This window comes from Brachycentrus maculatus, unplaced genomic scaffold, assembly GCF_059751285.1.
Source record: "Brachycentrus maculatus isolate JH-2025_06_01 unplaced genomic scaffold, ASM5975128v1 h1tg000704l, whole genome shotgun sequence".
In the NCBI taxonomy this organism is placed as follows: Eukaryota; Metazoa; Arthropoda; class Insecta; order Trichoptera; family Brachycentridae; genus Brachycentrus; species Brachycentrus maculatus.
Window position 1 is genome coordinate 45,611 of NW_028281435.1, and position 19,099 is coordinate 64,709.

The 19,099-nt window shown below is 30.7% G+C and overlaps 1 protein-coding gene and 1 long non-coding RNA gene across 2 annotated transcripts in view; both read right to left on the reverse strand.

Annotated features, from left to right (window-relative positions):
- Positions 1-19,099, reverse strand: part of LOC148300508 (uncharacterized) — a gene marked incomplete at its 3' end in the record, with an annotated part of 142,832 nt that overhangs the window by 29,894 nt on the left and 93,839 nt on the right. The window lies entirely within an intron of this gene.
- On the reverse strand, positions 6,725-7,858 carry LOC148300509 (uncharacterized). Its single transcript, XR_015838942.1, has 2 exons — positions 7,000-7,858; positions 6,725-6,911 (listed from the first exon to the last, which is right to left on the reverse strand). It is a non-coding gene; the product is annotated as an uncharacterized LOC148300509 (long non-coding RNA).

The following is a 19,099-nucleotide window of genomic DNA, read 5'->3' on the forward strand; positions in this document are numbered from 1 at the left end:
CATCAATTAAATATTTTGTAACGAATATTATCATAGGAACAACCAGCAATCAATTTAAAGGGAAATAATGAATATTAGATATGCCGAGTATTTGGCATCATTTTACAATCGTTAATTGACCGGAGCCAACTGCAGGTACTTGGAAATGCTTTTAGATTCATTCCTTATCAATGCCTTAGAACCGAAATCATTAGCGTTCATTGACGAAATGGAGGGAATTTATTTAATTTCCGAACGAGAGTGAAATTGAATCCAATTCAGTAATATCGATAAATTTTAATACATTTCCAATTACAACCGTCTAATGGCACTCGCTAGAGCCATTTTTATCAATCGAAATATAGATAATAAATAATTGAAGCGGGGAACTCAAAGATCGCATGCCTCTAATAAAGAGCGTACCGAATTAATGGACCGTGTAACGTTGTTTTAGGGTTTGTACCTTACACACATATACAAAAACTCCACCATCTGCTTGTTTTTTGTTAATGTAAATACATAAATTAATGACTTTGTGACATAAACGGCTTCATCGAATATGTTTTACATAAAATTATTTAAATTATTTGTTATCTCTCCCTAAAAAAGTGTGTAACATTTTAATTGCATCCAAAAATCTGTACTTAACATCCATTTTTAGCTCTTAATTCTAATGGGAGTTTTCAAAAGTTCCCACAAACTTGTGATAAATTAGAAGGAAGTTTATTATGTATGGGTTTAATGGTAAAAAGGTAGAAAACGTTAATTTCTTATTTCCTGTACCCGTTAAAAAAGGCGGATATAAAATCCATTTCAAGGGCCGAAAAGGTTTCCAATTAGGTTACTTCCCATTACGCATCATTTATTGAAATCGTTTACATTATTAACAGTTAGGAGAATGAGTAAAATACCCAATTTTATATGTTAAATTACAGTCATGTATGGTTTGTGTTCAATGAAATCTTTTACCTTCATTATATAAAAGCTAAAAGTACCAACTACAATATATTAGGCGCATCAACTACATGTTGACAGCTCTATAGATTTGATACTCATATAAGTAAGAACAAATACTCATATGAGGTGTTGACTATCATAGAAAAGTACTCATTGACAAATAACATGTATACAACTCAAAGGAGATTTCTTTTATCTGGTAGCTTTGGCATATATGCACAGAAAAAAAGAAAAATCAGTTCCTTACCGGCTAGAATTATTTTAATTGGGCTTAATGAAATTACCCCTATTATAAAATTCAGGGTGATTATTTGATAAAGCATCCAGAAATGTAGTCACTTTGACTCACGAGCGCTTTGGTCATTCTCTTTAAGACTGCTGCTACAAACACGCCCGGGCAACAAAGCGGCTAAACTCATAACTACTTATTTGAAAAATTATATAAATATGACTTATAATTATGTATTTAATCTTATAATTAAAAAAAAAAACAAATAATTATATGATCTAATAATTGTATTAACATGTAAGTATTTCGGCTCAACACAGGCCATGCCTAAAGAGCCGTAATACATATAGTAAAACAAAAGTATGTATCTGTGAAATAAATAAAATAGAATTATAATAATTAAAAATATCAAACAATTATTATGTAATTATTTAACAAAAACAAAGAAATATCTAACATTAGCTTAGTGCACCACATTTTAGACATCAGACAACTTTCAAGACAGCAGGTTGATATTCTTTTCATTTTAATGACTTTTACTAATTCAAATTGTGCACAGGATACCTTATAAAGTAATCAGGTACTAATCCAAGATAACATTCAATACAATTTTTGTAATCACTTATTGATGAAAAAATCTATAGTTTTCGAAACTAGTTGTGTAATGAAATAAAACTCAATAAGCGGTATTAAACAAGTATTTAATTTTTAAAATAATTGACCATAATGTCATTCCACTAAGTTAATGCCTAATCAATAAATAATATTAAATATTTAATATGTACTTCAAAATATTAAAATCCATGTTAACCCTCCCAAAAACCAAACCTAGATCCTCTTGTTCGAAAGTTTTACGTGATAAAATTGCAGAGGGGGACGAATCGAAGGTTTAGAAGAAAATATTGATGCGTGGATCGAAACACATTCCCATGTTGAAACGTAAACTAACCCTTTCCATCTGAACTGATGCGTGTAGTATTCATTCCGAGGACACGGAATGTGAAGATGGATGTGTGCACTTATGGGTGAAATCTGTAGACTGAAAGGATCCGAGACGATGTACGGGAGCTCTTTGGATTTCAAATTTAAACAAGCCGTAAAAACCGTTCTGAAATCCATCTTACTTTATACACGAGTACCAAATCGTACTTATAAAATAGTCATGCTTGAAGAAAACCTGCGAGTGAATACAAACCAAAGAAAATAAATCGATGGTTAATAAATATATTTCGATTATCCTTAAAAAAACAATGCTTTTTATAAAACAGCATAAGAATAAAAGTGCAAAATAGAAATACCATGGTCATATCGATCTTCGAATTTTAATTATTTTTGAACAAATATTACAAATTTGTACCTTTGGCTTGGATAACCCCGTAAGAACACATTATTTTAAATTTTAATTGTTAATGAATGCTTTATGAATTTATTAAAAATGAAATATATAATTTATTACATTTTTATGTAATGTAATAAACTGTCAGATTATATACCTAAGACCATCAGAATTGAAATAAAAAAAAACACATACATAGGTTTTTTATTGAATAAAGGCTGAATGGGTACTAATATTACAATATCTTATTAGTTTGCATATGGAGTATACTCGCTGTATTATTGTCAAACATCTCGCATATCATATGTAAGAAAAAAACATGATATTGTGTGATTTCAAGACTACAATAGATATTTATCTCATTACTCATCTGTATGAGAGTCAAAGTGAGATAATATTAAAATCAAATAAATAAATAAAAATAAGAAACAGCTACTACCCACTCTTCAACCTTCAACGTCCCAAGGACCCAACTCTAAAATTTAGAGTTAGCTTCACATACGGTGTTTGAAAATTTTGCAGAATGCATCGAAACACGTATCACAGTAGATTTTAAGAAATAGTGGTATTTACTATGTAAAACATGGATAGATTTTACCACAAAGTGCTGCCGAATCAATTAATGAAAAAATGAGATAATATTGGCTAATTATGAAATTTAGTATTTTTAATTTTAAATTTGCATCAACCCTGCCAGTCATTCAAAGTTATGCTTTAATGAAATCTTGCAATTTTGTGTTATCTTTCTTTAGAATAATTATACGATTAATCACTTATAGATGAATCAAAATGACTTAAAAAGTAGGTAATTTATTTATATATCTTTATTCCAAACCTTTACGTGAAATACGCAATCAAGAGAATAAGAAAACCTCTACCTTTTACTCGTATTTTGCTCATTTTCATATTGTTTTTAACCTCGTAATATTTTTTTAACATTTATAAAATTTCCGATCAAAAATATATGATATCTTATATCGAAGACACATTTTAATGAAAATTATATAGAGATACCATATCAAAAAATCTTTTTACGTTTTTAATAAAAGCAATTTTAATTGATTGAATTTAAATTAATGATTTATTTCGCGAACAGTTGTTCTGTAAAAAAAAACTAGTTATAACACATACTATTTTTTTACGTATTTATTTAAACAATTAATTGGGTTATTTTGATTTTAATTAATTATATTTTACTAATGACTTAATTAGTCAATGTTACGCTCTGCCACATGCAATAAACAGGTAATTTATAAAGGAGTATCCGATAGAAAACAATATTCGCTAAATGAGGGTTCGGTCTGGAGATAGTGTAACCGGTTCATCTGTATGTAAAATACCCCGCGACTGAATAAGCAGTATCAATAGTCGCTAGTTAAGAGACCGCTGGAGTACTCGTATTTGCTGGATTTTAATCAGAAAGTTCATAACAAACTTGGGATCTCTTCTCACTCCGTGTAATGAACAAGGACCTTTTGACCTGTTTGTAGCTAAACAAACCCCTATCTCGACCCCTTGTTTCTTTGTATACTGAGGTATGATTAATCGTTCCGACGATAATTTAAGGCCAGATATGCAGCGTTAATAACCCTCGGGGGATGGGAACTATTTTCTGGATAAGATGCGAGGAGAAGTAATAAAATCTGACGGGAGTTGAAATCATTTCAACGCGCTGACAACAGAATGTTACGGGTATCTTTAATTAATATTATGGTAATTCAATTTATTTTGAGACGTCAACAGCGCGAAGCTAAAAAAACCTTTTAAAGATTGTGACATTCACAGCTTTAACAGTGAATACAATGCGAGAATAAGTCTGTAAATATACAGGCGGCTCTAAATATTCGTTAATTCTTCTTTGGCATAATTCGCAATTTATCACATTAATAATAAAATAGTCTTTGATGCATATGACTTATTCTTCACTTACATGGCATTACACTAAGATGAAAATAATTTTATGTTCTGAAACAGGTGAACTTAATATATTATTGATAAATTAACATTATTAGGAACATAATAAACATTCTTTACAAAATAAATTCATTTTTTACATCCCTTTTTTTGGATCATTCAATATTAACACATATTTTCAGGAACCAATACCAGCATTTTTTCTAAGTTATAGGCCATCTATGTTACCAGTCTTTAATTATTAGAAAAAACTTGCATTTAAGCAGCCATAAAGGCACAAAAATCAAATATTATTTTTAAATAATAATTATCAAAAAAATAAAAGGATTTTTTCTTAAATAAATAAAGATACAAAATATAATTTACAAATAAACATATTTTTAACCTTGAGTTATGGATTAGTTTATCTTAAAAAAATAAATGAATTGAAGCAATATGAACCAAACTAAAAAGCTTTCATATTAAAATTCATCTTAACTAAATGTATTATTCAATAATTGATGCATTTTTGAGTGGTTGACTTTTAAAACACAATCATATTTTCATATTATTTTTTGACATCTCACCAAAGATGAAGAAGAATATGGAAGTCTGGGCATTTACGGGGCTGACGACCGTCATTGGATGGTTTAAATGATCACTTTACACACGTGTAACATTCACCAATTCTACCCATTATTGACAACCACACTACTCAAATTCTTGGAAGTTCTATATATATGAACCAATTTAGAAACCTTGTTCTTGAATCACTAGAACTTCACTAGAGACATCTTTTGGTGAGATGTAAAGAAGCTTTTTACTAAACAGAAACTCTTATATTAGTATGTGAGGTCCGAATCCTGGATTATAATCACACACATGAGAAACTCCAGAAAATACCATTTTCATTTTTATTATTAAGCTTATAATTGGACCAGATAATTTATTTACAACATTTAGAGTGTATTTGAATACTTGTGCACAAAATCTGGATTATCTCCAATTACAGGAGTTATTTTCATATTTATATAATCATGTTTTACTTATTATTATTTTCTATGAAACGAAATTTGCACGAATAACGAACTTGACTATGTACTTTTATTACAAAATAAGTAGTTGTAAAAATTCTAGTTCTGTTTAATTTTCGTACCTAACTAAATCACGTCGACAAGTGAGGGCGGATGTAATCAAGCAGCATCCCTTGCAACAGATGGGATGAACTCGTTTGGTTTATTTATGCCCAAGCACCTGCTACGTTCCTGAAGTGGTTCATTTCTAATGCAATTCTATTGCAAATTCAGTCGCCACAAAGAGAAGACGGCATTATCATCTGGGCGCAGTGCTAATTTAGATGAAAACAATTGTTACGAGGGACAAATGAAGCAAATCGTTAGGTAAAATAAGACGATCATTTAAATGTTTGTAGCATCTATACTTATTCTTGTAAATCTCAATTTCATCCATGAAGTGTATAAGGCATTACAGCATTGCACATTACTCCTTGATGGAAATAAAAATGCATGAAACATTAATTGAAAACATATAATATGTTATTAAATACAGATACAGTGTGTGTGTGTGTGTGTGTGTGTGTGTATGTGTGTGTGTGTGTGTGTGTGTGTGTTTGTGTGTGACATTGTGTGAGTGTGTGTGTGCGTCCATGCGTACGTGTACGTTATTATTAAGAACATTTTGAGTGTGTCCAAATACTTGTTCACAAATGTCAGCAATACATGTCTCTAGTGAGAATTTTAATGATTCAAGTACAGTATCTACTCAATGAATTAGGGCCACCCAGAATTTCGCGCAATTTCTCAATTCAATCAGGAATAACTCAGAGAAAACCTTGAATTAAACAACATTGAATTTTATTTACACATGAACACTTTATTACGCTTAAATAATGCATATATTTTCATATAAATATAGTTAGTATTTAGTATTTCCACCTTTGGCAGAAATAACTGCCTCAATTCTTTTTGGCATACTTAAAATGCACTGTTTTATCATGTTTTTTATTTCTTCGTCTTCTGACCAAATTTTTTGAATATTTTTTTTTAGACAGTCTTCTGTCGGATTTGGAAATGAGTATACCTTATTTTTTAACATGCTCCATACGTTTTCCATAGGATTAAGGTCCGGAGAATTTCCAGGTCAGGGGAGCAAAGGCAGATTTTTGTTAGACAAAAATTTTATTATTGATTTAGCCCGGTGGCAAGGTGCCCCATCCTGCATGAAGGTGTATGGACCTTCTGTTGGGTCGAGTGTATGGTAGAAGGGCAATAAAATTCGTTCGAGGACCTGCTTATGGGAATTTTGGTTCATTGTTCCTTCCACGAAAAACAACGGCCCAGGTAAATTGTTAATAATACATGACCATATCATTGTTGCAGGGGGGTGTTTGATAACTTTTACCACACATGCCTCATTGTAACGTTCCATTGGTGTTCTCCTGACGAATCGACGGCTCTCTGTCACGGCTTCTAACCGGCACTCATCACTAAAGATGACCTGAAAAATAATGAAAATTTAAGTTTAATTCAAATATATAAGTTTATTTACTAAAATGATATGTTGAAAATTAAATTTAAATAAATACCTTTTTCCAATCATCCACCGAGTAATTTCGATGTAGCCTGGCCCATTTTAATCGATCCGCTTTCATTCGTGGTGTCAATTTTGGTACTTTTACAGGGCGCCTGCATTTCAGATTTACTTCGCAAAGACGTCGCCTCAGTGTTGATACCGATATATTTAAACCCTCTTCTTCCAATTTTATTTTTAATGTTTTTGCTGATGCACTACGGTTTTCTAAGGCACTTTGAACGATTTTTCGATCAGTCCTCGGTGTTGTTTTTCTAATCCTACGACAGTTCTTTCGCCGATTGCTGGTGGCGGGTGACTGATTTTTTATTGATTTTGAAATTCTGTCCACTGTTTGACGAGAAACGTTTTCTTGTTTTGAAATTTCTCTATTAGATAGTATTCCTAATTTCAGTATCACTATAACACTAGACTTTTTTTCCTCAGAAATGTCTTTACTTTTTCCCATTTTGCCTTTTCAAAAAAAACACTTGTGTTTGCAAAAAAAATTTATACTTTATGAACTAAAATTAAAAATTAAGTTTTTTTCACAAGACACGATAACTATATAACCTCTCTGAACAAAACAACAACCAGAACTCAAGAAACTTCACTAATAAATGAGATAGGACTATTTTTTGAACTTTCAACTCTCAGTCTACCTGTGCTAATTAGGGACCTTTCTCAGAAAAAGGGTTTGAAATTTTGTAAAGGCTTAAAAAATCCAGGTATATTTTACATATTATTGAAGGTAATACACATGACATTAGATGTCAATAGAAAACTTAAAGTATTTATGTAAAATAAATATAATAATCCAAAAGATTTCAGAGTATTCAAAAAAATAATGGGTGGCCCTAATTCATTGAGTAGATACTGTACAATGTTTCGAAATCGGATCATGTATATAGAACTTCCAATAATTTGTGTAGTGCGGTTGTCAATCATTGATAAAATTGTCGAATGTTACGTGTGTGTAAATCACTTAAACCAGTCTATGACGGTAAATGCCCTGACTTCCAAATTACTCTTCATCTACATATGTTGAGATGTCAAAAACACAAATATTATTATTTCAAGCCGACCGTTCTATAATGTGTTTAAAGAAAGTTGGCTCAAAAGTTCTATATAAAATATATTACAGTGCAGTAAATTGAAAGTTCGGTTGTTATGGAGTAATTTACAACAATGAAAAAAAGGGCGCCACTAACCTTCCCTTAATCCGAGATGTCCCCGCGAAGTAACCACCTGAGACCTCCAATTATTATTGTTACGTACCCTTTTCGTCCAACACACTACCAACATGATGCAAACGTACATTACAATAAGGTATTTTCCATTATGTACGTATAGGGTTGGTCCTAAGGAACGCCCCATACTGATCCCATGTGTTTGTTCACCCTTGTTATCATTAAAATTTCTGTGTCGAATTAATTTAGTTGTGCATAATTAAATTTGTATTATACCAATAAATAAAAATATGAAATATTTGGAGTGAGTCTATTATTTTCGAATAGGATTACTAGATTCAGACACCGGGAGATTATAATATTATTTTCATCATTCGACGACAGGTCGAAATCAATATAAGTCCTCAAGACATCCATATTCTCTTCCTCTAAAGTTCTGTCTCTGTTGATATATTAACAACAATAGGAAATGAAAATAGAGAGTATTTAAAACTTAACTTGCTAAATACTATGAGTATATACCCGTTTTAAAGCTTTTTTTATTGTATATTATGCTTGTTTTGAGATTTAAATACTATTCAAAAGTAACACTCATAAATGATGAATAAAACATTGGTTTGGGTTTAGTATCAATAATTTTAACACATTTTTTTATCAAATATTTATATTTAAATTCGAATAAAAAACCATTATTTTTTATTTAACTGAAAATGTGGACCGAGAAAAACCTATTTCAATGTTTTTTTATTGATATTTCAACAAACATGAAGACTTGGAAGTATGTGGAAATCTCGACATTTACAGGGTTTACATCCTGTCAAAGATAGGTTTAAGTGATCACATTATACATGTGTAATATTCCACCATTCTACCCATTATTGACAGCCACACCACTCACATTACGAAAGTAATATTTATGCTTCAATTGAAAAGAAATTCCATTTGAAAGTTCTTCGGCTACATCTTAGGTTGAAATAAGTAAAAAAAAAACTTGCTTCTCCAAATGTATTTTACCTGCAAATGTATGTACCTTCATGAAAAGTTTTTTATTTGAGATTCTTTCCGAATTGCTTTACATACAAGGAAATGCCTGGAAAAGAAGCTATTTCTATAATTTGTAAATGAAAAATTGGACACATTAAAAATAAAGAAAAAAAATTTAGAGGAAAATACAAAATAATATTAAAGAAACTACACCTTAAATATACACGTCGATGAATGATGTCCTCTCAATATTACGTCAAAGAAAAGTAATTTTTCATATTGCAACATTCTAATTGTCTCCCGTCAACAAGTACTTATGGACTTGTGTGATGAGAACGTTAGGGAAAGATCTGGGGGAGGGGAAGCAACCCTTCATATTGAATAAACTCTTCGATCAATCCTCTTACCCTAGGCCTGCCGATCTTATTCTGGCGACCCCATGCACGAACTTTAGGAAAGAAACACGTTTGATCTGTATCGGAGTTACATCTAAACGTGACGTGAGAAAATAACGTGGTGTGCTCGGAATATGACGACATAGGGGTAACGGAGTACTGCGTATAGGAATTTCTTGAATTGAAATTGAGTTACGGAAGGGAAAAGGATGGTGTTTCTATATCGTCTCATTAATCATGAAAAGTTCCAAGTACTGCTTCACTGAAAAATAAATATTTCCTTATTTTCAGTAAAAGAGTTAAGCTACAGAGTTATTTAAATATTAATTTAAATATATATTGTTTTGAAAATGGAATTAAAATGTAACACATTTTAAAAATTTATACACGTAACTGAACAGGTAATTTTTCCAACGTACTTCGCAATGTAATCATTCCCCTCAATAAATCAAATATTGAAAATTTCACGTATATATTTGGCAGTAAATTTGTGGTATGATTTAAATCTATCCATTTTTTATTTTAGGTTTACTAAGTAAATATCAGAATTTCTTAAAATCTATTATGATACGTGTTTCGTTTCATTTCGCATACGGTGTTTAAAAATTATGCGAAATGCATCGAAACACGTTTCAAAATATATTTTAAGATATTGTGGTATTAATCAAGTTATTTTCTAAATAAAAACGAATATTGACAGGTTAGGTTGAATGAAATCAATGTACTTAAAATAAGGCGTTAATATGCTTTTCCAGCTTTCGTAAGTCCTGTTTTATAAATACCGTTAAATTAAGTAAATCCTTTCTGCAACAATATTGATAACGGGGGATGCCATTTCTGCGAGGGCGGTTTCCCTTTGCCGAGAAATATATCAGAGGCGAGGAGCCTCTCAAGAACCCCCCCGTCTGAATTCTTGTTCTCTGTTGTTATTTTTCTATCAAACGAAAATAAAGCGCCCATGCATACGGATGGAATGACGAGCGGAATGGTAATGCAAAATATCTCAAATCCTTTGTCAAAGGTGGTTTGATTAATGTTTCGCGCAAACGCAGGTACCGATATAGGTACTAAGCACTCGCGGTTTTTAATCATTTTTTTAGTAGAAGGACTTTTTACAGCCAAACAATACAGTCAATAAAATATTTTTGTCACTACGATGTATTTTTGTCACTAGTTTATTATTTTATTTTATTTTGTTTTTTTATTTGTTCGGGAATTGTACTGCTTTACATTTAAAAAAATGATATAATAAATAACAGTTACATTAACAATAATAAACATTACATCACATTAACAAAAATAGTAACGTTAAAAAAAAACGATTTTACGATTCCACATTTATGTTATAATAACTATTAAAAAAATGTTCAGAGATTAAAAAAAAACAAAACAGGGTATGGTGTAAAAACATTGATTTTGCTTTTGCTGTATTTCACAACATTTTCCAAATTTCAATTTCCAGAGTCCCAATTCTTGTTCACAAAGTTCTGTTCTGTTCTATCTTTTATCCACAAAGGGTTTATTTTTACATTTTTTGACTAATGACAGATTGTAAGCCCCGTAAATACCTTGACATCTATATTCTCACCTCAAGTACACTGTTTCATGTATATCTGTAGAGATATCAATAAAAATCTTGATAAAAAAATATATTCACATCATGATTTACGGTTCAATGTTCTTTTTTCAAATGCGGAATATTTTATCAACCATACTTGTATAGACAATGCTTTCTTTGTGCTTTACTTTCAAAATTTTATCTTCTTTAATTTTACCATGAATATTACAATCTTTACAAAAGCATTGATAAATTTTCCCGAACTTAAGCCAAATTGCTATATGTTAAAAATATTTTTTTTATTTTACTTTAATTTTGTTTATTTTAAATATGTTTAAATCTGTTGTGACAAATTCACATTAATCATCATTTGTAATATGGTAAGTATTTGAAAATAAAAAAAAGAAGCTAAATACATCGAAACACGCGCCACAATTGATTTTTTAAAAAGTGTTATTTCTTAAAATTAATTGGATTTACCAAGTTAAATTTATGTAACAAAATCGATACATATTACCACAAAGTGATAATCGAATCAATTAATAAAATTATTATTCACTTGGGAAGTAGGTGACATTTTTAATTTATATTCGCAGTTTGATAATATTTCTAAAATAAATTTGTTAAATATTGATCAATTTAAGAGTCGATTTTGTGAAAGTGATTTTATTTTTGGGTTTTCTTATGGTGTAAAATCAATTTTGCAATAATATTTTATGGCATTTGACACAGATAAAACTTTTTGATATATTCCAAAAAACAGGATGTAATATTTTAGGACCACGAGACAAAACATAATTCCGGGAATGTGAGTCTGAAAGTTTTTCAATAAAAGTAACATCGATAGGGGAGCGTGAAAAGATTTTTTTGTATTTTATGAATATTGTCTCTGGAGAAACATTTGAATTCTTATTTTTTTACGGTCCAACGATCACGAACAAAATGTCATTATGTCTGAAATCTTAGCAGTATTCGAAATGCATTCCCAGTGAAGGACATATCCGTTGCACAACACGGAAAACCCATCAAAATTCTAGAATCTACTGCTACTTGAATACTGGGAGACTAGATATACTGTGGAGATGTGTGACGGTTCATGAAGATCATCTCATGAACTCGTTTGTCGATACCAAACTCTACTCTGTTTGGATGAATGGAGATACGAGTAAGTGAGATGTTTTAATAATGGTGTTATATGTATTTACTTATTCGTTCTTTTGATGAAAATTTCTGTGTAAGAATTGGGATTTTTTTTATTAACATGCAACGTATAAACTCAAAGATTTTTATTTTCTCATTTGAAGCATAATTGCATGAATTTAGTATGACGTTGAACTTATATTTAATGGTGATATCTTAGAATATACCTACATATTTATGGAATTCAATACATACGTAACAACTTTTTATTACTGTCCGCATATTTATTTTAATGAAATGTTGAGCAAAATTCGTTTCACACTTGCAAATTCAAAAATTATATTTCTTTATTAATATTTATTAAAATAATGAATACGAAGAATTTTTTTTTTTTCGTTGATATTATTATTGTATTACAAAATACCTATCATTGAATCGAGTGTCGCAATTTCAAGAAATCGTGATATTTAAAATGATTTTTTTTAAATTCAGAATCGATAAAATAATTACTTTAATCGAATGGCAAGTTTATTTTTACAAAGTAGAGTCCTAGTGTATCGATTTTTTTTTCAATTCGTATATAGATTTTTGAAGGTTTAAAAAATTGATACCACAATTTATGTTTCAAAATTATCTAAACATATTAGGATTAAACATACATAATATGTAAAAGTTAAATAAACGAACGATATTTGATAAATTTTATTACATATTTGGATTAGTGGCATTGCGAAAGTACCGCCCTTTGAATGTTGCATTACGCTGCAGAGGGATGATATTCCGCCGGCCAGGGGTAGTTTTTACTTCTGGTTAATGTTAACTCCCACCCATATGACAAGGGGTCTCTTCCACCCTCACACTTCCAGCGGCTTCCCTTGCGTTTGGGGAAAATCAAAAGAAAATACGCCGCCGATGCGGTTCTCTGTTTGAGGCATATCTCCAGCGCGGTAAGGTACAATCATCGGTCTGGCCTCCAACAATGTTTATTCACACCCTCTCAAAGTGGAAATTTCAATAATATTTATGTAGTGCAGAAATAGCAAGCGCATCCCTTTTCCGATGGAATTCATTGCAGTGCCCTGCCGTGTTATATTGCGCAAGGAAATTTTATTTGAGTTAATACCAATCAGCATGTTTGAAACTAATTTTAGTACTTGTGTACATGTTTTAATACTATTTTTGTACGTTATAAAAAAACTTTTGAGTGGGTATTAATGAAATATTTCTTCTAAATGCATGCATTCCAATTTAGTATTTTGAAGATGTATAAAACTTATTTGTTTGCTATTTATTGGACGTGAGCTTATGGTGATTTGTGATATTAAAAAGCTCATTTTTAACCAAGCGCGATTTTTTTTGGCGTATGCTAACGAAATCGAAAAAATAAATAAAACTTATTGCGTTGATTATAATGTTTTTATATATTTTTTGTTTAATTTTTGACACTTTATTTTTATGATACTATAAGCTTCATTATAATATTGTATTATAAAAAATTGATGATAGATAATTTTTGACTAGTTTCGGAGCAACTTGATTATGTCTTAAGACCTTAAGTTATTACTTAAGAATAATTTATAAAGGGTTATGTTCGTCCGTTGTCCGTAGTGTAATGGTCGGCACGCTCGACTACCGTACCAGGGGTCCCGTGTTTGATTCCCAGAGGGAGTCAAATAAATATTAATTTTTTTTCACTCTAATATTTATTTAATAATACTCTGGACTGGTACCTGAAGTGAAGGGCTGATCACCTTTCCTTCATGTGTAAACTATCAAGATAACATTTTATCAATACGATGCAGTGCCCTATGCACCATTGGGTGCGGATAAGGGTAATTAATATAATGTTTTTATGAAATCAACCTCAAAGACGATCAGTTATACTTTAAATTACAATTTAATCGACATTCTTACAATTATAATTTGGTTAATATTTTTTGAGTAATGATTTTGAGGGACGTAATAATAAAATGCGCTTCCTTTTATTTTTTGCGAACCTATTTTAAATATAACAATGTACAATGTAATTGTACTCCTGTAGCTGTTGATATGACTTTGAGCTTTGAGTGTTCAAAGGAAGTGTTAGGTAGGCAATTGAAGTGCCGTGGACGGCTTATTCCGCAATCTGATAGTAAGATCAACGCGTAATAAAGTTTCGTCGCTATCTGATGTTGGCGGCGCGGCAGTCTGCAAAAACGGATAAAGGAAACTGTCTTACCGACGACGCCACATTCATTGCATTTTAGATTGCATTTCATTTATTATACTCGTTCAGTCAGCAGTGCCGACGGCTCATTGCATACACCACAAAAATACAACAATTTCTCAATCTGCGCGATTATTAACGATGTCTTATCGTGTTGTGTTTCCGTCACGACAAAAGAAGGATTTAAAATAATAAGGATTTATTTCAAAGAAAACCTGCAGTAATATAAAGCAATAATTTTCTTTTATATAAATCAAACAACTTGTAAATTTAAACAACGTCTTTATTTTATCTCGTGGAGATCACTTTTCATTTTTTTAACATCTCAATATAAATGAAGAGTTCGTTAACTCTGTAAATATATGAAGTTGAAACCTCGACTTTGATTTGAATAGCTTGAACCGACTGGAAGCATTTGAGATGTGGATGCATCAAAGAATGCTTTCGAATACCCTGAACGGACATTATCAGCAATGCAAGAGTTTTCCAAAGAGCCAGAGCGAATAGGGAATATACTTGCTCACAGCAGACGGCGTGCTCCTTGTCAAAATTTCAAAGTAATCTGATTACTATGATATAAATATGGGATTCTTTTTGATAATCTTGAAGTATTGATATTTATCTACAGTACGAAGTTGGTTTTGTAGCAAATTAAATAAATTCTTAACTTCAAAACTCAACATCAACAATAGATTTTTTTTAATAGATTCGCCATTATAGTCTTTAACTGTTAATATTATTTTACAGAATAAATCCTACTGAAAACAAGAAAATCTTTTTACGATATAGAATTACGTAAGTTTATTACTTGGTTCCATATCAAATGTGTGGATATAAATATTTAAAACCCGTGTAGTACGAAAATTGGTTTAATCAAAGGACGAATACTTTATTGACTCCCTGTACCCGGGACAAATATGAAAAGGCAAAAACGACCTGCAAAATCTTTGAATTAAACAGTTACAAATGTAATCAGACCACCTAACCTCAATGTTATATGGGCAGGCCGTCGGAGGGTGTTGCTTGCACGTTACAGTCACAAAAAAGGGTATAGGAAACGAGGATTTTAATTACGCTTTACGGGTCGGTTGTCAATTTAACTGTGCTAAATTGTAAACCCTTGTCGAACAAAAAATACACCCGCGGACGTAAATGAAAAATAAATTGCTAACGTTTTTTGACGCGCCAAGTCTTAATTACGATATTAAAGAAGAGAGGCGATAAAATCATATTCTGATTTGATTATTTTCCTTCGTAAACTTCGCAACAAGAAAAAAGCGTAGAAGTTATTTTATAACACTGTACGTTTTAGGAAAACTCTTAGTATTAAGGCGTATCAAATTGTTGAAATTTCCCCCAAATTTTCACGTTTCTAGCAATTTGTGATGGTATTAAAAAAGTGGGTCAAGTCTGGAGCTTTAAGGACAAACTGTCACGCACTTTTCTTCAATAAGGTTCGTTCAGGCGTTTTCGCATTGATGAAATCGTGCAGCCGTGCATTCATATCCCGTGTAGAGTTTATATAACACACGTGCGTTGGGGTGTTTCAGGCCTAGAACAGGTGTAGAGGGGTTGATTGCTCACGAAATACCTTTGCGAATTCTCAACTCGAAAGTAGAACCATATAGTATTCAGGATTTTTAAAAAGAAGTATTTCGTTCTCAACATTTAATGATGGCATTGCAAAATACAAGAGGTGTATTACCAGATTGATAAAATCGAATCGAAATAGAGTGTTGAAATTTCTAGCTTAATCTTGTAGCGTAGTTTAATTTCGCTTTTCGTTTTTCCTTCTTATTTTTTTTTTATTTCATTAGTTTTTATTGTCATTACTCTTTTTTTACGACCACATTTTTATTATTTCTTTGCATATTCATTTAACCTGTACTTTTACTTGTGTTTGTAAGACTTGTGTTCTCAACTTATTGATGAAAAATATTTATTTATTATTATATTTGTATATCACTGTATTTTATTAAATGTAATGTGTTTTCTTTTGTTTGTGAACCATTAATGTATAAATAATGAGTGTCGTATAAAAAGATTTTTAATTTTTTTTTAAAACTATATTTTGTTTATGAAGGGATTTAAGCGAACTCTCAAATTTAACAAAAGATATTTTTCCATAGAATCTCAAATTAATTTAGACATGAACTAAAATGTACCTTGTTGGAATCTAGCATTGCTGTAAATATATCGGCTTAAAGCTCTGGTAATTTAAAGATTGGGGTTAAGGCACATACCCGACGAGCTCCGGAAGCAATGCAAATTGTCGAATTCTCGCAATGTGTATATCAGTTAATAGGGTTACTGGAGGATCGAGGGTCGCATAAAAACATGAAAACTGATTTCAGTACAAACAAGTTTATTCAGGTGAAATACTTTTCAGGTTCACTAAGGGAAATCCTTTATGAAGATTACAGAATTAATATTATGTCACAACTGGTGAACATGTGGATATTTGATACATATACGAGTATAATACATATCATAACTCTTTTAGAAATCTCTAATGATAAACTTTCTCAAAAATATACATCCGTAAAAAAACCCACCTCACAGTAATTACAAACAAAGAATAAACTCACTCTCCCTTAACTGGGGACCAAATCTTCATAGAGTATCATTTATTTTAGGATGTCGTCTTAACATAAATAATTATATGTTAAAAAAATATTTTACATTTACAATGGCGGTTGCAGCATGAGGTTTGGAAAAGTAGATAGATTGAAATTTATAAATTCATGTCTTACACATGTTAAGATACCTTTAGTTTTATTGAAAGGTGGGTAAGTTCACTAACACAATAGAAACAACTCATTTATAAATTTGTTAAATTTAAGTGTTTAAAACTGTATATTTATGTGTTTTAATAAATAAATAATAAAATGTCTTAGATATTAGGTTTACTTTTTAACAAAAACGTTTTAATTTTTTCAATTTATAATTCATCTATTAAAATCATGTAAGTAAAGGCGATTTAAGTATTGAAATAAAATAATCGCTTACTTAAATAGTGTTTCGAGTAAGTAACATCCCGCCGCATACAACCGTTAGTATCACGATTTTACCGATATTATTTTCTTATTTGTTGGAATGAAAAGAAAATCTAGGCAATAATTCAACGTTATTATAATGACGTCTTCATCCCCTCTTAATTCTTTACATCCATCAAAATAAATATAAGATATCAATAAGCAGTGTGCATCAAAACATAAAGCAGGCTCCACCCTCTACAGATAACTTGGCGGAACTATAATATTTTGCTACATTCTTCTCCCGCATTCGTACTCAACTATACAAGGGACTCCTAGAAATATTAGAAGCACTCCATGAAAAGGATCAATGAAAAGCATCCACCGTTTCTCAGTCACTGCTTTTGATTCCTTGCTTTTGAAAAGCGGGGGTTAAAAAGCTCTTGAAACATTATGAATACTACCAAACCTACTTGCCTTGTAGTTCTGTCTGTACCAATTACTGTGACGCCAGTCACTTTATATCAGCGTAATGGAGCATGAGAAAATATAAGATTTTATAAATCTTGGAAATTGAATGCAATCTACTGCACCAGGAAGCGCGGTTTGTTTAAGAACTTCAACGGTTTACATTTCTTTCAATTGGCAAGCAAATAAAATGATTATTTGTTTACATTTCACAAGTCAGACATTTATGTTTAAGACTCTTTTGTATATCAGATATTTGTATATTTATATGTACTCGTAAATATATACATAATAAAAATTACTGTTTTCAAGATAATATAAATTACTGTATTTGAAAATAATATTTTGAAAAAAAAACTCTTCTTACCATCCATTATTTGCTTTGTGTAATACCACCTTTTTATTTGTTTGTATTTAATAAAATATAATAATAAATTTAATTATATTTTTTATTTATATATAAGTGGTATTACACAAAGTAAACAATGGATGGTAAGGAGAGTGTTTTATTACCATACTACAATGTTATTAATGCTTTTAATATACAAAATATAATATTGATATCACTTATCTTCAAAATTTAAAGCCTTTTATATTGCTTCATCAGTAAATGATGCTAAAGGAGTAAATTTTTTTATAAATCGGAACATAAAATAATTTGAAGTGCATAATATAATTGCTAGAAATTAAATCACTTTTACTGCAAAGCCCTCCTTCTCCTTTTCCTACCAACTGTATTATTTCTATTTCCTTTTCCAAGTAAAAATAATATTATTCACTTTAAGCTCCTTCACTTCCGTCATTGGTATCTCACCAAATTGTGTTTAATATCACATACAAACGCAACAATCTGTGCACAGGACTGCAATCATATGATATAATTAGTAATCAAGATAACACGTTGTCCTTATGTACCATTTTGGTGAGGACTGAGGTAAAAGGAAGAAATGTATAGAAAGACATAATTAGTCTCTAATAAATAGAATTACCTTTATCACACGTCTTATTTTAATTTTCGCCAAGGGCTAAATGCTAAATGATTTAATAGTTCCTTTATATTAGTCATGTTGGAATTTTAAAAAACTTTTTTCCGAAGACTGCTTTTTATTTGTTCATAAGGTCGTAGTGGTGCAACACAAAATATTGAAACTTTCCATAAAGTTCTCGAGAACATTGCAATATTAAATGCACTCGCTTGAA